Source organism: Coturnix japonica, chromosome 18 (genome assembly GCF_001577835.2).
Source record: "Coturnix japonica isolate 7356 chromosome 18, Coturnix japonica 2.1, whole genome shotgun sequence".
In the NCBI taxonomy this organism is placed as follows: Eukaryota; Metazoa; Chordata; class Aves; order Galliformes; family Phasianidae; genus Coturnix; species Coturnix japonica.
The window spans coordinates 3023469-3046965 of record NC_029533.1 but is presented as its reverse complement, the minus strand read 5'-3'; positions in this window follow the sequence as shown (position 1 = coordinate 3046965).

Below are 23497 nucleotides of genomic sequence, written 5' to 3'. Positions count from 1 at the left end.
ATCACAACTGATATGACTTTTAAGGGATATATAGTAGCATCATTATCCGGGACACTTGGGGAGAGATGCAAGATAAAATCATCCTCTTCCTTAATGGTACAACTTTAGTGATTGGCCTTTCAAACACACTGAGATTTCATGATCTTGTTTCAATACACAGCATCTGGAAAGCACTTGAATCACTACAAGAAAGCAAGCAGGTGAAAACTAAGCAAGATGCCTACAAACAGTGTGTCCTAAACACCGGCTGCCCTTGTTCCAAGCAATTTTTGATCAATTTTGAGTTCAGGATTTTAAATCCCAAATTTTATATTAAAAAAACCAAAAGATTACATGGTTACAAGTCACGTGGCTGTGCTGGGGTTTCTGTCACTGGGAGAGGAAGACATGCCCAAGGGAGATCCATTAAGCTCTCCACACCACCGAAACACAACAGAGTGAATGCTGTGCTGTATACGAAATGACCACTGCGCTATAGATGTTAAAGAATGAGTGTGCAATCATGGACTGCAAACCAAAAACGTGCATGTACACATTTCCCAATGAAACATAAGTGACAAAAAACTCAGCATAAACTACACAAAATTCAAATCCTTCTTCATTTGTCCTTTTCTCTTCCTTATTTGAGCTAAAAAAGACTTGATATTATTTTTTCTCTCTCCTCCTGACCTGCCCAAGAAGGTTTCTTTCCAACATGCTTTTCTGCTCCAATAACAGAACCCTGACTACTACTTCCTGACACATAAAGTTTGGTTTGATTTATGAACACTTGCTGTTAAATCATAAGATTTTCTGAAATCACAAGCTAATACCCAACGCAGCTTTATAGCATGGTGTTTTCTAACCAACAACCTGGTTCTTAAGGGATGAACTTCTGGGGAATGGAAAAAAAACAGGAGATGGATTACCTCTCCTCTTGAGGTCAGTGCTTCTAAGCTTTCAGAGACACTAGTCTCTAAGCCAGGTCCTGAAAGATGAAGATTGGATTCCTTGGGTTAGAAGCGACCCAAGAGTGGTAACAGGTTTGTGTTGTGTTGTTGTTTTATTTTTGACCTCTGAGATAAATTAAGCCTTAAAAGTATTTCATCCTGAACATAAACATCTGACTCGCATTTTCCCCAATCACTGCAAGATGCCAAAAACTCCATTACCTCTTTGGTTTCACAGCGCTTTAACCAGCACCTCAGCCTCAGGGAAGAGTTCAGATCCACAAGACTGAAGGACGTGCTGTGGGCTGCCCTCCCACATCCCACATCTACTCTGTCTCCTCACCTCCACTTGCCATTCCAGAGGAAATGAATCAGACAAGGCTTACCGCAGCAATCAGGGCAGCACATCCGAGTATTTAATGCTTTTAACATTAAAAAAAAAAAATGTTAAAAAATTGTTAAAAAACAAACCCACACACAAACTCATTTAAATACATCAGCTTCTCACACCGGTCCAAGCCAAGGAACTGCTAACAAGCTCAGCATGACAGCATCCATCAAAACTGAGCCCTGGTCTTCCTTGTCACTGACACAAGGCAAGCTCTCATGTGCCACCAGGCTGAGAAAAACTTATGACGTGAAAAAGCGGAAAGGAAGCAAAGCTGTAATTGTATTAGAGGCAGCCTCTTGCTCTCCTGAGATGTTTTATTTTTGTGAGCCAATTTTTGTACAGATCCACAGGAGTTGTTATTTATAAAGACATATAAGCATCAAGCACAGGATCCACTGCTATGAGTTGCCTATGAGCCTAATTTTGATAAAGTAATACTACTCACAAAAGATACTGAAGCAGCAGCAAAATCAAGGCATATTTCACAGCGCAGCAGTGATGTCCCATTTAGTCTGGCATTCAGCACCATCTCATAGTATTCCCATAAGGTTTGGTCCCTGCTGAAACTCAACATTCAGTTTCATTTTTGTAAGCAAACTGCCTGCAGATTTCTACCCAGGCTCAGTCCTGGGAGGCAATATAGACTGGAAGAATATACACACAAAATGTATTTCATTCACAGTGATGCCCCCAACACGTAGTGTGACTTTGACCAAACGATTTAATTTCCTTTAATTTGTTTCCTTGTCTGTAAAATGAAGATGACATATTCTAACTGTGTGACTGTGCAAATTAATTAGTAAACACCAGTACAGTATTTTGCAGTTAACAAACTGCTGCTTAACAAGTATTATAAAGAGTATCTTCTGTGGCCTGTATCTATTCTGGCAAAAGAACAAATACAAAGGTATGTAAAACTCAATTAGAACATGATGTAGAGAATAAATTAAAGGACTTAACAACCACAGAAATGTTAAGATATCGCAATGCACAGAAGAAAAAAAACCTCACATCACAACATTATTACACTTCTCATAATAGATTCACTGCATGTAGAATTATAGATTCACTACTTAATTTCATTTGGAAGAGTCCTTGGGAGGACATCTTAGCTCTCATTTTAGAAAGGAGATAACTTCTGAATTACAACCAAGTTGTATCAGGTTGCTCAGGGTCATCTCATTAGCACACGTAAGAAAAGCATTAGAAGTAAACATTAATAGATCAGGACACATTTAGACAGGAAACTTCCCAAGCATGTGTTTCAGATGCACACAATGTGCATCTGCTGTGGCCATTTCTCTACTAGGATGCTATAACTAAAAGGTCTCCAGAAATCCCTCCTGACTTCAGCTACTGATTTTACATGGAATAGGCCATTCATATTAATATCAATGTTGGCCATCACATTCTGCAGCTCCCTTTCTGCAACAAGCCCACATTGCTATTGGGTTCCAGCCCCTTCATGCTCCCACCTTTCACATGACCCTACAGCCTGTACTTTCTTGGCAGCATCCTTTTGGCCCTTCTAGTTTAACTCGTTGCCAAATTTCCTTGTAAACTCCTTGGCTCACACAAATGACAATCATAACATGTGATTTGCAGTTTCTGCTTTATTAGACCAACACTCAACCATGCAAGTGAGTAAAGGAGAGCCTGACTTCTCCCCAACCCTCTTTCACCAGCATGAACCCAGGCTGGACACCAGGGAAGGGTGGGGAGGAAGAGGAGGAATGCAAGAGGTCTCACCTTCTGGCACCATCCTTAGCAGCTGGCAGTGTCACTGGAGGGACTGAGCTGCTGCTCAAAAGGAAACACAGCAACTCCTCTGCCAGATTAAAGGGAAGCAGTTAGAGTTTATCTGGCACTATGGATCTACTCAGTATCTTTCATCCCATGCATGACAGCTTTGACCGTCTGCTTAGCATTTACCAGCTCTAAATGTTACTTGCAGACAAAAAGAAAACAGTGTTTTGTCTGCTGAATGACACCCAAACAGCAGCACTGTCTGGGAAACTGCACTGTTACTAGGATTAATTGCTAATTCATTCTCATGTAAAGCCTTTCTCCTCCCCAAAATCACTAGGCAAAAAAAACTTACATTTTCTGTAATGACATAATAAGAACTATTGGCATTTGGCAGTGCTGTCTCTCATGCACTAAAGGGGGAAACCCTTCTGAAGGCAGAGCCTTCGCTACCAGAAAGATGAAAGAGCAGCTGGTGTGTGCATCCTACCTCCCTGCACACAATTACGCTGCTGATGCGGATTTCATCCCAGACATAAATCAAGTTTATATCGGCTGTTCTTGAGGTGAGACCTGAGTCTGGATGTTCTGCCAATGTTTATGGGAGAAGAAACAGCACGAGCTGCTCTAAACGATTTCTGTACTTACACAGGTGAAAAGTGTGCCAAGCAAAGGCAATTAGGGCCCAAAAATAAATCAAATTGGGTACCTGATGAAATCTGGTTGCAAACCATTACCAGATATTTTTAGTAGATAAATTACTTCCTGTTATGAATAAAATTAATGATTAACGTGGCCAACCCTCATAGTTCACTTGTAATTTGCTTAAACATTATTAATACTTTTAGAAGTAATTGTTACTACTTTAAATAGAAAATCAGCTGGACTGAAATCTTACAAATAACAGTTTTTAAAGAAAGCAAATGAACAACTTAATTATTTCCTACTAAAAAAAAAATACATGTGCATTTTTGGATTTCAACAGAATCCCTGCCTGCTTCACTGCCACCAGCTCAGTTGGTTGCTCAAAATAACAGGACTTTCTGCTCTGTACATTATGTCTAAGAGTGCAGCAATCTGGTATTTAGAAATAAAAAGTGCAGAACTGTGCCTTTCCCTTCATCTCCCCTGCAGGGGGCCACCCACACCTGTTGGCCCTGCTCCTCCCTACACCTGAGAGAAAAGGACAGGGATATCATGCCTACCATGTTTTCCCTTTGGTACTCAGCCTCAGCCAACCCATGTTCCAAAAGTGCTCCGTTCTCCCATTCTGGAGCACTCTGCAAAGCTGCAGAAGAAACTCAAACTCCCATGAAAAGTTCTCACCGAGTGAAGCCCTCTATGAATAACATGCTGCCGTTTCAATCATGTGAAATACCTCTGGATCATCAATTTTCCTCTTCTTGCCTTTGCTAAATACACCGTGTTAAGCACAGATGGGGTCAAATCACACAGATGCCAAAGTTCCAGATTCTGGACTCCTGATGAAGGTGTAGTTCATACTTAGATTTAGCACGTCACTGAAACATAAACATAATGGTAAAGCTGCTTGAAAATGGCCATTACAGGCCTCAATACTACAGTGTTTTCTGGAGTAAATCTGCTATGTGCGATGCAGCACGTGAAGTGCAGGCCTGAGCTGTGCTTGCCAGGTACTGCTGATTTATGGGCCCAATTAAAAGATGTCATGAAAAAAAAACACATCAGAAACCTATCATCAAGCATGGCTGCAATACAAAAACACAGCCTGGAAATTAACCTTCCCTGGAAAACAGAGCAGAAAGCAAAAGGAAACTTTCCAGACTCTACATACAAATGAGGACTTGCCTGTGACCATTCTGGGCTGATGAATTCTGTGCTGATGGTTGGAGAAGACAATCTTAGCAGCCTTTCCAACCATAACGATTCTACAACAAGCTACGGAGCCACTGTGTGTACCTGTTACAATATATTTCTTGTATACATCTTATATTTCACCAGATCCTCATTTTTCTACCATCTCTCTGTACTCACCTTACCAGTCCCAAGTGCAATTCATGACAGGTAGAGAAAAATCATTAAGAATTGCCACCTCTCCTTCGACCCGCAAATGGTGCAAAGCTGGTTATCCCCGCAGCCATCAATGCCTGCTCTGCTTCCCTCCCTCCAGGGCTGACAGCTCCCTGTGTGGTATTTTTGTTTTGGCTTTAAATCACTGCTCAGCTTTCAGCTGTTACTGATTTATCATCAAGATGTGACCCAGTTTTGATGCTGATTGAAAGGAAACTAAAGCTAGGAATGTCAGATGATTATCTTCATCTAAATTAAATCAGCATCATCCAGATTAAACGGGGAGAAAGAGCACCTATAGTCAGTGAAAAATCAGATACTCCACACACAAACAAATAGTAAACATAAGCTTGAAACACAGTTTTCACACCTTGCTTAATGTTGTGGGACCTCTGAATCTGAAAGTATTGTTCCCACAGCCTTTAACAGTGAATTGCTCCACAATGGGTATTTTTGAAGAGCACAGTAAAACAAATGACTACAGACTTCACTTGGAGTACTGCAATTACTCTTGTGATTATGGGATCTGACAATCATATGATTCCTAACTGCTGCAGTAAAGCTACACTTACCTCAGTAAATGCACACAGACACACTGAAACACATTCATACACTGAGAACACTAGGGATGCACTCTAGAATGTTTGATTCTCCTTACCTGAGCAGAACTGAACAACCAGGCTTCAAGTGCATACTTCCCCCCCACACACAATTCTAACAACAAACCAATGTCCCAAACAGGTCATACCTTCATCTCCCATATTTCTGGGCTTCCAGAAACAACACTTTTCTCTGACAACTATGAAAGTACACTGAGCCTGATATTCAGAAATGAAACAGGAAAGTCACATTTCACACTGTTGTAATTCCTTTTGTGTCTTCAGCTCTTCTCCACAACCTCTTAGCAGTGGTGACTTGCATACAAAGGGAGAGAGGGGGGGGGAAAGTCCTCAAGAGCCTCCTGACTAATGAGCTGCAATACTCTCCTAAAGCGAGATGATTTAGTCATCATTAAAGAAACCAACATTACAGAACACGGCGTATATGACAGTCTTAAGATCCGCCGAGCACATTAAAACGTGTGCAAACAGGACTTGTGAACTTCTCACAAAAGCCACAAACATGATAAATTTTTCAATCTAGGCTCCACAAGGAGGAGATCCCAAAATATAGGGGGTTTTAATTGTATTTTTTGTATTTCTGATGACTGTTTTCCTGCTCTGCTGCATCCATATATAATGCCCTTCTGTTCTTCGCTGCAGAATCTGGCAGTTTAATAAATTACTGCTTGCAGAAAAAGGAATGTGCTCATTTTAGCACAGAACATCAGATTCCCAAAATGCAGACCAACTTTGAAACAAGAAAAGACAGATTTTAGAATGCAAATGGTATTACTATCATAAAGAAAGTAAGACTGCTATGTGCTAGTGATTACAACAGCCATCTCTAAAGAAGGCTGAATCATCCTTAGCAAGAAGCATAAAAGGTTATCGACACGTGGTTTAGAAAGCTGCAGCAGTAAGAAAAGGAAAGGATCAAAAGAATAAAACAATGAAGAAAGGGGAAAAAAGGAAAAGGAGGGGAAAACAACAACAAAAAAAAAAACACAGAGAAAGAACATTCTGAAGATGAAAAATAGATCAACTTGTACCAGCAACAGAAAACACCCTGGGGCCATTCTCTAGTTCTCATTCTTTCACAAGCTGCATTTTTATCAGCAAGAAGAAAATGAAGCAAAATTACCATCACGTTGTGCTTTACCTCTAAACCTTTTCTCTGTCTCTCACAAGGCTTCGGTAATTATTTAGATAGCACCACAGGCAGTGACACTGTCATGGGAGCCCTGGCAACTGTGCTTACACAAAGGAGTGTGGAAGAAAGGTGTAGCTGGCACCCAACTTCATTTTCTGTGGTGCAGATGTAGCACATCTCAGCCCTCAGACACAACTGGTCTCCCCAAGCTCAGAATTCTTTTAAAAGGTGTGTTTAGCCAGTTGTATTTCACACATACCATTAATACAAAACCCATGGAAGGGAACGTGCACAACCAGGTGCTGTTAAAAATCTTTCGACACCTCAGCCTCGTCTGCTCCCCCTTCCCATCCAAGAATGACAAAGAGCAAACACCTTGCAGCCAGAAAATTGGATGGATGGGGCTGAACGGATGCAATTTCACAGTTGCAGGCTTTGAAATTAAGTCAGGGAATGCTGCATACAGTGATTGAACTGACTGCCCCAGCGCTGTGTGAGGAGACAGCAGTGCTCCCAGCTACCCAGCGTGCAGTTCCAAAGCCAACATACTCATCTTGGAATTATACCTGGAAATGACCCAGTTTAATTTGCTCCCTTTCAAAACACCAACAGCAGCATTTTGCAAAGGATGACACTTCCAGCTCAGCATTTATTTTCAATCAGAGAAGCCAAAATAATCAAACATAAAACTATTGATACCAAACACGGAGATAATCACAGAGTTCACCTAAACCAGCATTACAGCTGCGGCATGGACCATTGAGACCCACAGGATATACATGGCTTATAGGCAGCCTTAGTAACATCTCTTGGAGCAATGCCTTTCAGAAAACAACTGATGCTGTCTTTAAATGAGGAAGTTTTTTTCTTCTTTCTTATTAAAAATAGACTGAACGCTGTAGGAATATAAAGCTGTCCTTGATGCTTTTTTCTGCAATGGCCTTGCCTTACAAAGCATTGAAGAACACTGCTGTAAGCTCCCTGCTCACCCACCAGACAGATGAGTTGAGACTGAACGCTTTCTTCCTACACACATTGCCCGAAGTAATTCTAATTTCAAATAATCCACCTACTGGAAAAATTTTAAGCCATCCTTAAGGAAAGGCTATTTTAGATATAACTGACAGCCACCTGAATGCTTATTGTTAGCACATCTATTGAAAACATGAATGGATTTATAATCAAGTTACCATGGATCATCATGGTACTGCACACCATCAGGGCTGCGGTAATTCATCATCTTCATACCCAGACCATAGTAATTACAGAGCACTGAGCCCCACTTGGAACAGCAAAGGAATTTCAGGCCACGAGATACAAAATAAATTGCTTTATTATGGATTTGCTGTAGTGTGAGAATGTTCACAGTGTTCTCTTCGCTCTTGATACACTGCTAAGCTGCCGTGACAGGATTGCAGTTCTAAACGCTACAGCTTTCAATGAAGTCACTTTGTACAGTCTGAAATATCTGGAGTAAATCTATTTCTTCTTAATGTTACTAATCTTAGTTTATACCCAATCTCAAGACACAAAAACCATCTGAAAACTGCATCATTCAATAATTACTGCTGACACAAAACACAAAATCCCACCGTACCAGCCAGTCCAGCCAGCTACCCAAGGGCACAGTTTGGTCTGCTTCAATGCAGGCAAGCCAAGACTCTTACCTGCTTGGGGCTCTACTGTCTTGTTGGATCCTGCATCCATAAACACAAACCGTCCACCGCCAAAATCTTCAGCATAGTCAGAGAGGTAGAGCAGTGAAGTATAATCAAAAGAGCCATAAGTCTCCTAGGAGCAAGTCAACAATATCAGTTATGTTTATACAAACACTATATACAAATAATGAACTAGTATTTTACCTTTATTACTTCTGACCTTGGAGTTTCCATAATTAAATGCCTCTACCGATCTCTGTCATCCTACATATAAGGATTGGAAAGACCACTAAGATCATCTAGTCCAGCCACCAGCCCATACCCACCACATTTACTGAACAGCCAGTAAAAGACACAGTGTCAGAATTTATACCTGTGCATCAGATCAAACATATCTCTCAGATCTCTTTGTATTATTTCAAGATAGAATTTCACCATAATACTGACAATGACACCCAAAAACAGTCTTTACATGACTAATCCTACCTCCTCGCTAATCAGCTAGAGGTCTCTGGAAGCCTCACCTTTTTCACCAGCCTTCATTCAAGAGCTTCATGGTAACAGACAGATAGTGACTTTCCCAATAATTACACACTTGTGTGAAAAGGGGATGTTCCTCCAGGTTTTGTTTTAAAACCTTCAAATACAGCCTTCAAAGTCTCTGTTTCCTCTCAGCCTACAGACCAAAAACCCATTTTTAAGTATAAAAGAATGACTTTCATTCCTGTTCAAGAATTATCTTTTTTTTTTTTTTTTAAGTTACACTCATTACTGCCAGTTATATTTTGGCTCAACATCAGCTGTACAAATTATTCTATAAAGACAATGATTAACAGAGAACACAGCAACAGATGGCATAGGAAGACATTTTCATTCATAGAATCATAGAATTTCTCAGATTGGAAAAGACCTTAAGATCATCAAGGCCAAGCATGACCCAACCATACCACCCTAACCAACAACCCTTTGCTAAATCATGTCCCTGAGCACTACATCTAAATGGTTTTTACTGATTTATTATTTTTACGTACTTATTTATTCTTACTCATTGTGTTACTTTACCACAATGGCTTAAAGAAAAATGCCAAATCCAGCAATAAACAGTCCAAGGCACAAGAATGAAGAACGTTTTGTGATCCTCTTGTCCCTGTATTTACCCAAACCTTGTTAGGAATATAATGCAGTAAACATGCCACTGCAGCACCTCTAAACAGCCAATCTACAGCCCTACTCCCACAACCAGATTTGCAAAACTATTTTAACCCTCATTGTTTCCATGACAAAAACTCCAGTTACTGTAAGGTTTGGCTTGTTTAACTTGGGGAAGAAAGGCTAAAAAGGCTGTGATTGCTGCCTACACAGGGACGGGAGGAGTTGGAACTGGGAGAAGGGAGAGGAACAAGACTGATTAAGAGGGTCCATAAAAACTAAAATAGGTGTAAACTGATGATGTAGTAGTTTAGGCTAAAAGTTAGTGAGAATATGCACTTAGGTCCCAGAATAGCTTCTTCAACAGAAGAAATTCAAGGAAAAACAAAATAAGCCTGATTTTATGATAGAGCCTGACAAGCCTGTGAAGGATGACAGGATGCTTGCCCACAGGACTGCAGAATTCATCCAGTTCCACATCTTAGAGAACATTTTAAGACTACTGCATTGTCAGGGTTGAGTATGCAACAGTAATTCCATTATAAATCAGATATTTGATGTTGGAAAGGTTCAGCTCCAAACAAATTCCATCCAAGATGAAGCTCCACATCTTAAGCCAATGCTGTATTTGATTTATCTTGCTTATAAAGTCAATACGATTAAATGATTCATTCAAGTGATTTAAGGGTTTTCATTCCCATGTAACTAAAAACCAAATGAATTTTAAGGGGAAAAAAAATCCAAAGCCTCATACACACATAATAGAACTGTGCTGTTCCATTATACACTTAAAATCTTCCAAACTGAGGATAGTGAGATGGAGAAGTGTAATTGCTGTATACTCAGCAGCTCAGAGAAAAAGGTAAAATGTGCTCATGAGCTCCAAGGAGACAACTCAGTTTGTTTTCTCAGCTGCAAAGCTCAAAACACCAGGCAGGCTGATTGCAATGAAAACACTGTGAAACTACACAACTTGTCTAACCCATTTAGCCTTCTCTGAAATATTTTCTGACCCACTGACCTACCTGTTTGAATACAGTTTCCTGCATAGCTTTGAATTCTAAATGCCATATAGCCAGACCAGCTACATTTATTTTTTTAACCTCTAAATACACAATATAGATGTACATTGTACAGATACACACACAAAATATATACACCCAATTACATATAGATACATTTGATACATTAACCTGCAGTAGGTTAAAGTCACATGCAGACATATATTCAACATATGGTAATTCTTCCTGAAGGCTATGATCTGGTAAACAGAAATCACAGCTTTTTAAACAAAAAGCAACCAGAAGCCGGTCTGAGCTTGTCTGCACAATCCCCCTTGCCTCACTTCTTTCAAACAGCACCTGAATTTGACATTACCATTCACAGAACGGCTTGGGTTGGATGGGACATTAAAGCCCACACTGTCCCAACCCCTGCTACGGGCTGGCTGTACCCGGCCTTGGGCACCTCCAGGGATGGGGCACCCACAGGTTCTCTCTCACCATATTTTCCAAACCTAAGTTGCTTCCAGCAGCATCACAAAAGAGTACAAAAGCATGTGCTAGCATTGCGAGCAACAACAGATGTGCTCCCTTTAGATTCTTCCATCATTTTCAAGGTAGGGATGTTTCACTACTGTTTCTTTTTTTCAGTCTTAGATGTTTCAGGTCGTAGACTTCAAGGTACACTACCCATACATAGAATATAGCACTGAGGCATATCTTAGATTTTGATGGGCTAAGTTCTATTTGGTTCTTTCTTAGGTGATTCTTAAAACTCAAGGATATGATTTTGTCTATTTTAAACAAAATACAAACAAAATTCAGGTTGCTTAAAGCACTAATAACTCAATATTAATTATAAATCACGTAAGACCACTGAGAAACCTGAAGTATTAAGCCATGAGTCTAGAAACCGAAAATCATACAGCGAAAAGAAAGTTGTGGTATTGACACCCTAAGAAAAAAATCCAACAATAAAACATAGAATTTTTAATAGGGTACCACATCCCCCCCTGCAGAAAAAAGGTCTTGGATTGGCTTCTAGAATTTGTTTATCTTTCCTTTAGGTTCCTTGACTGAATGATTTTTATGAGCACAAGTTCTCAAGCATGTCTAACTGCTGAATGCAAAATAACTTTAAAGAGATCTAATAATAGCACAGAACATTTGCATCCCATTAAAGCCTCCTACTTACCTTGTCAATGTGTGGGTGCCAGTATTCATCATGTGTTGTCTTGGCTTCTGTGCTGTTTATTCTAGAGAAGAACGTTGGCTTAGTCAGGTACATGGAAGAAGAGCTGATACCAAACGCCTCAGCAATCTTCTGTTGAATTCTCTGTCTCACATCACTGTAAAAAACAGAACACAGCAGACTGAGGGTTGGAACAGTGCAGAGGCCGCATCTAAACAGTGACACATCTTTCCTGTTTCCTCTGTGTGCTCCTTCATTCACTGTCACTGCTTCCTCAGATAGCAAGTGAATTTATACCTCACATTCTCGGTTTATTTTGCCTTAAACTATAGAGAATTACTACATTAAAAAAAAAAGAGAGAGAGAGAGAATTTGCAGTTTTTTGTCTCCTGTAGTGCAGATTTTATGATCAGCACAAGCAGCCCGTTTTCCTAAGAAATCCTCTGTTTCTTCTTTACATATAGTTTTCTCCCCATTTAACACATTCTTAGGTACTCTATTAGTTGTCTTTTTCTTCCTTTGAGGGCTTCAAAAGAAGCACCAAAAAACCAATACTCGGACCATACACACTGCTTGTTCTGCATCTTTCCTGTGTTAGACATTTCTCTACTAAACTGTAATTAGATTTAAGTTTTCAGTAGTCAATTCAAGCTATTTTAGATGTGAAATATGAAAGCCATGAAATGAAGTTAGAGATGAGATTATCAGGCATTTGCATTATCAGATACATGCGCAAACTGATGTTTCAAGTTGGAAGCTACATAATGGCTGCATTTTGTAGAAGTGACACCAAGAAAAGCTCTATGGACCACCAGCCCTTCCCCTCCTGCCTGTGGGTGCCTGGTCTATTTGCATGCCTTCCTAGAAATGGAAAGGAAGCTGCCTTATGCTTCCCAAAAAGCATTAGATGTAGTTACTCATTTCACTTCACCATGACTTAAAGGCAGCAGGCACTGAGCAGCCCAGCACAGGAATTAACAGCCTGACCCATAGTGAAGGAGCCCCATTCCTAGTTTGTATGGCTGCACCAGCCAGCTGGAACAAACTCTGAGTTAGCTGAGCCACAGTCCTGACACGACTTTAAATCTCCAGCAATTGTATTGTTCCCTAAGCAATGCTGCTTCCTCTTTTGGGCTGATTTCTTTCCTACTTTCAAAAACTTTATATGAAAATTTGCTGTCCTGTGTTCATAAGGCTCTGCTAAAGCTGCATTCCTCTTTGAGGCATCTGTGCAATGGCTTCAAGCAAGACTGTAAGTTTTGCAAACCAAGCAGATAAAGCTCTGCTTCACTCTTCCTGAAGCACTAAAACTCACATCAAAGATAAGGAAAAACTCAGAAGTATGTTGCAGAGAGAAAATAAGCACATTTTTTAAAAGATAACTTATATATAAGAAACAAATTCAAGTAGACAGGGAAAACAGTGAATGGGGAGATAATAATGAAGCAAGTAAGGTGAAGGTCTAAGCACAGACTCAAGTTTTACCATGATTTTGTGGCAGCACCTGCCTCCAGATGACCCAGCAATAACTGGGTCTGCGGGCAGGGAGCACCATGGTGGCCTCCCCTTCCCCTGTGTGCTGCTGCCTTCACATACTGAATAAACTGCAGATTTCCACTGATACCTGAACAAGTAATCCATACTGCAAAGACTTGCTGGAATAAAGCCCCAAGCAGCAATGCACCTTTGAGTGCCTAAATGCACCTTCCTTCTTGAGTACATACTTGAAACACACAGAAACTACAAGAAATTCCTAGTTCAGCCAGCTCTCTACATAGGGAGTTTAATACATACTTTCTAATAATAAGAAGTGAGACAAAAAGAAGTATGTAGACACCGGTTTCCAGCTTAATGCACCAGCAGCCACACAAAGGACTGAAAGAACTAAGTGTCAAACATCCCTCAAAGATACAAGCTTGGTCAGACCAGCAGAATATATACGTATGGGCACATATACACTGTTAGTTCCCCCCTCTGTTCATTCTGTGTCTGTGCCTTAACAAGTGGTGAAGTTCCTGGAATAAATCTTTGATGGTAGTGTTTTCTGCTGAAGTCATAGCCTTAAAAACAAACACGCAGATTTAAAGGCCTTGCTTCTGGATAAAGATGCATCTATTACATGAAAGAAGAGGAACTGCTGCAATATGCTTGGCAGACAGAAGAAAAAGCATTAGTTTATGAAGCAACATAATTCTGACACAGATAGTTTAGAAATCAGCTTCCTGGCTCAAATGCCTACTCAGATTTGTTATTGTTGTAATCAGTAATACCCAGACATGAATTACATTCAGTTATTTCTCCCTAGAGTGTATTTTTAAACAGACCTTGGTAGGTGAATGAAAGTAATGTAGATTAAATGCTCCCAAGAACAGCATAAAATCATTCATTAGCAACATAATGAACTGCAGACTGCATTAAAGCATTGCCACTGGTATGAACAAAAGCATTTGATATGGATTGTATGAGATTTGTATCCAGTAGACTGAAATATCTCCTATACTGGCACGCAACACCAATGTAATATTGATGTTCTCTAACAGCACTCTCATCCCACAAAACAGGGATCAGAAACCAGCATGATCTGCTGTCTAGGACACCTCTTGCCCATTTACTTTTGTTATTTTTACAGATTCTTTCATCTTCCACAGAACGGAAGGCAGCACAAAGACTATTACTTGCAAATTATTATCCACTGTCTTGGTGAGGCAGACACTTTTTCCTTTCTACCTTCTAAATTCAATTGTAATAAAAAAGCATAATATTTTTGTGATGTGTTTGAGTGCAGAAGTACATGTCATCAACAATGATATCAGTATCTAAAGACATTTAAGTCAAATAAGTTTTCAGTGGTTAATATTTAAGACAAAATAACTATGCTCATAAAACTAATAACATACGCTGCCTACATGGAACATATCTATCAATTAACCTACTTGAATACTTAATTCTCCTTCTGCCACTAGAGGGAGGTCAAATTCCTTCACAAAGGCAAGAAAAATGATCAGAAAAAGCAGAAAGTCATTAAAATTAGACTAAAAGTTCAAGCCAGGCACATTTTAAATTATGAGAAAGTAACTAAAATGCTTAACTAAGATTTATTGCGTCTAGTCAATAAAAGAATGTTTGCTCCTAACCTTTGGTGACAGACTTTCAGAGACACATGGAACTCATTATATTTGTTGTCTTCATTAAGTATATGAGCAGGTCTACAGGAAGGCTGAAAGCATCAGATGCCAAAGCTATTACATTATAGCACTATTTCATATTCTGGCTTCTTTGGGAGGAAAGTATGCTCTGCTTCCCACAAAGTTATTTGAAGTGCTTCCATTTCCTGCTTTATCGTTTTTAATGTTTTCCTATGCTTTACAGCCCCCCAGTAAAAAAAAAACCAACGTTCCTATTGTGATAATCACATAAGACTGTCTTTATCACCTAGCATCTCTTGGATAACAGATGCCAAATAGGAGTGATAAAATAGTTTACATTTCAGATAACATGATCTGAGAACTCAGGCAAACAGTTCTCTGTTTGCAGGGCTGAAGCTGGGTTTCAGCCACCAACTCCTCAAGCAGGAAGGGAAATGCAGTGCTGCCACCATCTGATTCCACTTACACCATCAAGATCAGCCTGACATTGGTGATACATCTAAACCACATCTGCGGTTTTGGACTTCAAACATCTTAGTTCTCAGTGATTACTACTCTGACCTTCAAGTTCAGTTCAGTGTCTGAACCCATCACAAAGGATAACCCACCCCCATCTTGCACTATACAGAAAATACCACACTTTGTAGTTGATTCAGCAGTCACTGAAATTTTTTTACCGATATAAAGCAAAATCCTCTTCTGTGAAGATGTCTTGTATTTTGTCCCCAAAGTACCTGGAAAATTAAATAACAATCTAAAATAGCTGTTACTGAACCAAACTGCCCAGCAAACCATGCTGTATACTCTCCCCATCTGTCCATGTGTAAAGACACAACACTAAAATCCCACAAAGGCTCGAGTGCGAAATTCCCAAAGCATTGCTCAAAGATCAAATGCTAAAAGATTAAAGGATCAAGATACAGCAACTGATAATGGAATTCGCAAGGCATGAAAAATGTCCCCTCCCACAACATGAAATAAGTGTTAAAGAACTCCTATATCTATGCTATTTCATCCGCTGCCAATCAAATATGGGATGCAACTGTGGAAGTGGGGAGGGGAAAAAAAACACTAAAAAAATCCCCCAAACTATCATTTGCTGGTGCATGAACTCTAGATATAAAGATAAGCCCAGTTCAAGAAGAGATAAAGCTGGTTTTCCAGCCACAGCAGCTTGTCAGCTAGCTGTGGAAAATGTGGTAAATCTAAGCAATTCTACAGCTGGCAATGCCAAATCTTTCAGCCCCTGAGGACTGAATACTGAAGGTGTAGGATTACAGGAGGGACAGCAAGTCAAAGGCTCACATTACCTGTACAGATTAACAAACTGCTTCCCTAGTGAAAGAGCTCCAGAGTGCAAGTCCAAAATCGATGCCTGGGAAAGGAAAAAAAAAGTCTGAGAAGGTTTTATCATTATTTAGCAAACTTCAATAATTGTCCTGTTGGCTTTCACTTGCCTTACCCTCCCAAGTATTAGTTTCTAGCTTCACATCCAAAATATTAATGCTTATTTTACAACAAGCCTCCTCCAGTTTGTACTATAAATGATCCTAAGATTAAGGCACCATATGGATAAATCACGAAAGTACTATTCCTGAGACTCAAATCCAACATACAGAACTGCCAGAGCCTTCCTCCAGACTGAAGGTTAGACACTGAGTTCCTGGACCCTTCTTAAAAACATTCCCCTTTCACATAAAGATGACTCATTTTCCAATATTTGTGAAGTGCTCAAATAGCAACACTAATATTTAACTTGCTCAACGTTTGTTATTAAGATTTCTTCACCGTGTGTTGCTGTGTACTTTTCGTGTTTAAAACAGAGAAAAGTTTGCTTTAATGAACAATTACAATTCCAAGGCTTGCCAGAACCACTTTGTTATTCCAATTTCTAAACTGCTGCAAACTGTATGAGCAAACCAAAGAGTGAAAAGATTTTACATATGGAAAAAAAATAGATCAATCCATTTCTCCATTTGACTCAAGCCAAATACTACTGCTGAGCTCCAGACCAAGCCAAAAAGATCAGTATTCAGATATGCTATATAGAAAGCTACCTCTCAGGGTTCTTAAATACTTTCCTAAGCTGAAGGAAGTACACCGTTGGATGTCCTTTGCTGTCCAGAAAATACATGGTTTTTCCCTGTAATTTAAACAGCAATTAAAAATAGGCCTAATTCATAGTTGCCTTCCTTGCTGCACTGAAAACATCAAGTAGCCGCACTGAATTACCCTGACTGACACCAACATTATAATGACATCTTTGAGGTACAGTATCCCGGAAAAAGCATTCTCATCTTGGATGAGCATAAGTTTTACTCAGGCTTCAGAAGTAATATTTTAACTTCATTGATTTCTGGTTCTGTACAATAATCTAAGTTACATCTGGAACAAGTAAAACTGCTCCCTTCTAGCTTCAAAAATACGCTTGTGGCCACGCCAAGGTAGATTATAAGGGGAAGCAGCAGGACATATCTGAAAAGGGAACTTTAATTTAAGAACAAATTGCTTTCCAAAAACATCCAGCACATGTTCCAAATGCACACATCCTCACACTGCAGATGATCACAGCTACGTGGTAAAGATCAGAATGGCCAAGCGGATCAATACAAGGCAGTCCCAAGAATTGGTGACATTCATAGCTGAAAAGGCAATAGCTACAATATGAAGCCAGACAAATATAAATGAAAAATAGAGTCTAGATAAGATATAATATTCCTCACAGTTGTTTCAGACAGGAGAAAATGACTCAGTGACAAACGTAGACAGGGACTTGTTTACGAACACAGAGCAATTTCTTTAACAGCTAAATGGGAAAGAAGCTGAAACATTTAATTTAGTCTCTACGATTCCCAAGTGTTTAATATTTTCTGCACCACTTTTATACTCAGAAGAGTATACCATGGTAAAGAACTGTGTCAACACCATTACTTCCAGTTCAGCTGGCTGACAAAGGTTCATTAGTCTGCACTTCAGATCAATGCTCTCAGTCTGAAAGCTCTACAGAGTTTATCTAAAGATGGCAGGAGCAGTGCAAACATATCCACATGTACCCACGTTTGACAGCTCACTAGATGATCCTGGGGGTCTTTTCCAACCTTAATGATTTTATGAGATGATCCATTTATGAGACATGGTTTAACAGAAGTGCTATAGAGAAGAAATTAAACTTTCCTTAAAAAAAAAAAAAAAAGGGAAAGGAAAGGTTCCTTTGAAACTTAAGTGTAGTTAGTATCACATTTTCCACCCTCTTGCTGCAAAAAAGATTCAGAAAGGCCACATAAATAGTCACCTTTTACAGCATATGGCAAAAAGGACCAATTTCACTACCTCACAGGGCAAGACACATTGCCCAGTATAAACTGACAGCTGTCTCAAAGTGCCTGCTGGTTGCCAGGCAAGAAAAAACGAAGGTATGGGGTCTCAGCAGATGTACATGATAAAGTAAATACTATGCAGAGGCTTTATATTCTCCCTGGAAAAATCAGGACAGCGTTTTAAAAACTCTAGAGTTTGGTTAGTAGGGCTGAAAGCAGAACAAGGAATGATATTACCTGCAGAAATACCATTCCACGCATGGGTGTGTGTGCCTACATCAGAAACCTGTTTGGCATCACAGCCACACATCGTTTGCTTCGTTCAGTCATTAGAACCGTAAATTTCCCTGCAAGGAGGAGGTTTAGGAAGCTACTAATGTCATCTATGCAGCAGTATAGGAAATGAAGTGCCACAGCTGACTACTGCACCAGGGGGTTTCTTTTCCTAGGCTTCAAAATGCCAAACCTTTGATAGTAAATGAGTCAAGTTACATTTATGATGGATGTTCTGACGGCAGCACCTGCAAAGATGCGAGTGAGTCAAACTGGTAACGTAAGCAGGGATCGCATGCAAGAAAATATTAGGTAGAGAAGAAAGAGAAAGGTCATGAGTTTTAAGATGAAAAAACATAAAGTTGAGAAGCACCAAGAGAACCAGCACAAGTGATGTTGTAGAAAGAGAAAGAACACAGTGAAGAAGTTATTTTGCAGTGACCTACAAGGGGAAGCAGTACAGTGGTGCAGAAGGTGCCCCTGTTTAGATACTGCTGGTTTTCTGCTAGATTACATGTCCTCTTCTAGTTCAGTGTGTGTGCACGCACGTGAATGGGCATGTGGGCAAATATACTAATCTAGGAGCACTGATAACAGAATATGGGACAGAAAGCTCAGCACAACTGGGGTACGACTCCTGGGACACTTCAGTAATTCAATGTCAGACAGAATCTTCTCAAAACAAAAGGATGGAGAGGAAAACCAGTTTTTGTGCAACACTTCAGTCCCCCAAGGAAGCAGAAAGGACAGCAAACAGGGAGAGAACTGAAGGAGTTGCAAGTTTAGCTCTTTAAATTATTAAGTTACACACAGCCTCATGCACAAATCTACTTCTATGAACTCAAAATGCAAATAAGACTAGCAAAGATGCTACTTAAAATTGGAGTTAGGAGAAAATTAGAATGAAAATACAGTCCAACACACAGGAGTAATATGAGGAAGTTTCACTTGGAACCGTGGAGATAAAGTCAACTAAGGGGAAAAAAAGAATCAAGAGGAGAAGTGAAGAATTATAGAAGGAATTTCTAAGGAAAAATTTAGTCTTAGAACAATGAACATAACTGGATGGACCCTGAAGTCTCAGATGCATAAAGCAAAGCAGCAGATCTCAGCCAACAGAGTGGCCAGGTGAAGAAAGAGCTGAAGCATTTTGTATGCTATGTAGATCAGAGGTTTGAAAAGAGGACAGAAGGCTTCAGTGAAGAAAGAAGTTTCATCCACACATCATCAGCACAAATCAGTCATTATTTAATGAGATTTGGGAGCAAGGGTTTCAATATCAGGAGCAGATTCACTTCAGGACACCAGGAATCCAAGAACACATATTGAATAAGAAAGAAATAAATGCAAAATGGAAATAACAACAAAAAAAGCAGAGGCTAAGAAGAATAAGGTAAGGGGACTACATTCAAAGGGCTGTCCTGAACAGTATCCTCTAGAAATACTTTTCAGCTCATCTTTTCAGCATCTTTCAGTGCTTACCCACAGTTCTGGGTGAGGTTTCAAAGCAACACTACAGCTCTTTTTGCACCTTCCCCTAAGAAGTCACAGCGTGCAACAGCTTTCCCACATTCACACACTGCAAGGAACCTGAAAGGATGCTGATCACAGACTACAGTTCCGAGAACAATACAGTTTTACTACAGGAGAGTCATTATCCCCCATTTCTCCTCTCCTTTAAAAGATCTCAAAATATTCTTTTGTAGATCTTCCTAAGCAGTCCCAGGAGCAATTACATAAATAGTCTTTTTTCTTTTCTTCCATCACAACTTCTCTCCCTCCTTACAACAAACATCCCAACTCAGCAGAGGGGATATAACACCATCAGAAGCATTAATAGGACATAAAATAAATTTCCAGACAGTTTCCCCAAATCTGTTAACTTCTCTTGCCCCAAAAATGCTTTCATCGTCCCAATGATCTCCTTGAAGTAAGAGAATGTAAAAAGTAAGAGGATGCTGCTCACCCCTCCATCTGATCCTCCCAAGGACAGTCCCCTCTCTGCTATTCTGCAGGCAAAACAAAAACCTCAGATGAGAACTGAAGTCTTGATTACTTTGTTCTTCAATGTCATTACATAAAATACACAACCTTCCAGTAAGAGTTATTTACTGCATCAAACACAACCCAGTTAAGCAGAAAAGAGAAGCTACCTTTTATTTGAAACCCTGAACTATGCACTTTGTCGTGAAAATAAAGTATCTACACATTGCAGAACGTTTCTGGATAAGACCAATAAAACCCCAACAACCTGTTGGCTTTCAGATTCAATCTGGCCAAAATTAAACATAAGCAAAACAAGCAAGTACAAAAACCACCACACATTTTCTAATTGCAGAGTATGACAGTCCTGTGCTATTTCATTAAAACTGATCACTGTGCACATAGAGAACTACAGGGTCAGCGCCAGATCGTAGTTGCCCAGAAAGCAACTCAGCTGAATGGAGATTTATGTTTGGTTTTATTGTTGCCTGCAGGCTCTCTGTTACACCTGAAACGTGGTGCACCATCAGTATGGCAGATAGAAATGTAAAAGGAAGAAGAATTACCTACGGATTCTTTCTGCTTCCTCCCTGGTGATCACCGCATCACTCACACCTCTTCCACACCTCCTGGGAGTGCACCCTGAAACACAAAAGGAAAGACCACCTTCCCAAAAAGCTCCCAACCAGATCCACATTAATGTCCTCCTACTCCCCTTTCAGATTAACAACTGTCAGAAATTACATTGGGAGCCACAGAATATTTTTACACATATCCCTGTGTAGGGTTAAAACAGACTTAGTGATGCTGCTGTGCATATCTAGCACTTGGGGCCAAAGAAGATGCCCCTTGGTTAGTCCTGCTCTGCTGGAGACATCTGTATATATGCATGTGTAAAGAGTCAGATGGAAAGAAGGGCAACATGACTGCATCTAAGTGCAGCAGTATAAACAAGTGTTCTGAATTATATAACTAGTCTCTGAAAGGAAGATGATCTTTGATTTCCCCTTACCTGCTCTGTTTTAGTCTCCAGCCAGTGCAAGAGACAGGAAGTTCAGAAGAACCACATGGATCCCTTCATCTCAGTCTCAGTTCAAAATCAGGCAGCATTTCTACCAACTAAAACCACTTAACAGCAAATATCTGCAAAGGGTTCTTCTTTACAGTATAAGCAAACATTCAAGCAATGGACAGAGATCCAGTGCACACCACTTGCAAAAGGAAGAGTCAAAAGAGGGCAGATCATATCCTGAATGTGGTATCTCCACAAACAGACCTCAAAGGGCAACTTTTTATAACAGACCTTGCATTAAAGAGACCTACAATAAAAGAATTCATTTAAAATTCATTGCAGAGTAACCTAGCATTTGATATTAAAAGCTCGTGGAAAAGGATCAGCAGCAAGATGTGTGAAGAATAGATGAAATTTCTCTTAAAACTACAAGTCTAGTGCACAACAGCCTTTGGGCAAGAACAAGAAATAAGATCATTTCCAAGTCTAATGCAACATCCCAAGGTCTGTATCGACACTTTCCTGGGGAAACTCTATTTATAGCTATGAAGTAATGGAAAAACCTGAACGAAGGTTCAATTTCTGACATTCGCCAACACACTTTCCTGTTGCTGAGCTCCTCTTCAAAGAGTTGTTCCTCAGAACAAAGGAGAGGGCACAAAGCACTGCCACAAGAGGAAAAGAATTCCATTCATCCATGCAAGGCAGAAGCATCCGTCTGCTCTGATCAAAAGCAACTGATGATAACAATAAGCACAGAGTGACAAAAAGAAATCTTGCCACAGCACAAGTGCTCTGCAGGACTTCACACAGGCGCACTGGACTCACTTTGGCTGTTTCAGACACACTGCAAAATCCTGCAATTACAGCAGCACCTTGAGAAGAAAGAGAAGCCATGAGATGTGGGTGAAAAACCTGAGTGCTGGCAACATGTCCCAACTGCACGCTTCTCTTAGAAAAAGTCACTTATTTGATGTGTATTTAAACTGGAGACACCAAGGGCAACCCCAGCAAGCATCTGAGAACCCAGCTATTCTGAAAAGCAAATTTCCCACAGGTATGAAATTCAACTGATGAGGGTTTTCCATGTGGAAAAGTTGTGTTAAGCTACGAACTGGGGAGGGGGAGGGGGAAGGAAGAGAGGGGGAGTTCTGTACCACATCTGAGAATTGTAACTGTCCCCCCCTCTGCAATCTGAAAGGCAGGACAATGTCTTCATGGAAATCCTAGAATCAGTTTCTCAATCTAAAAGACAATTTTCCAATAAAATACTGCAAGCAAGCACTGAAAATGCTATATTCCTTTGTAGCATATAACCTAGCAGTCATGAATGGCAATGAGCAGCAGCCAGTAAACACTGCCAACTATTTCTAATCCCTCCTAAAGCCCATAAAGGTTCCATCGTGTGTGCAGCAGTAGATTAAAAACTGGCTCTTCACTTTTGAATGCCAGGCTGAAAAGCATCTCATGGCAAGGATGAAACATCTCTGCCACCACACTAGAAAACGTTCATCCCTACAATGGGACAAATGGATGAGGAAGAAACAGCTTTCATCAATTTAACACTCACAGGTGTACAGAAACAGCCAAAAAAGGAACCAATTTGGGTTGCCAGAACTGAGAACACTTACGAGACATTCCATTAGGAACCACAAGATCCATTCACCAAAGACATGCAGAATTATTACCATCAATCCCAAATCACACGCCTTGTGTTCCACACCTTATCTAACATTCTATGGGTATAAAGATGCCAACAAATTCATAAAGCACATTCAGAAAGCAACAGTACACATTATTATTCTGTTACAAAACAGGATTTAAAAAAAAAAAAAGACTGAGATAACAGACTGACACAAAAATGAGATTCTGAGACGTTCAGGAGAAAGCTGAGCACAG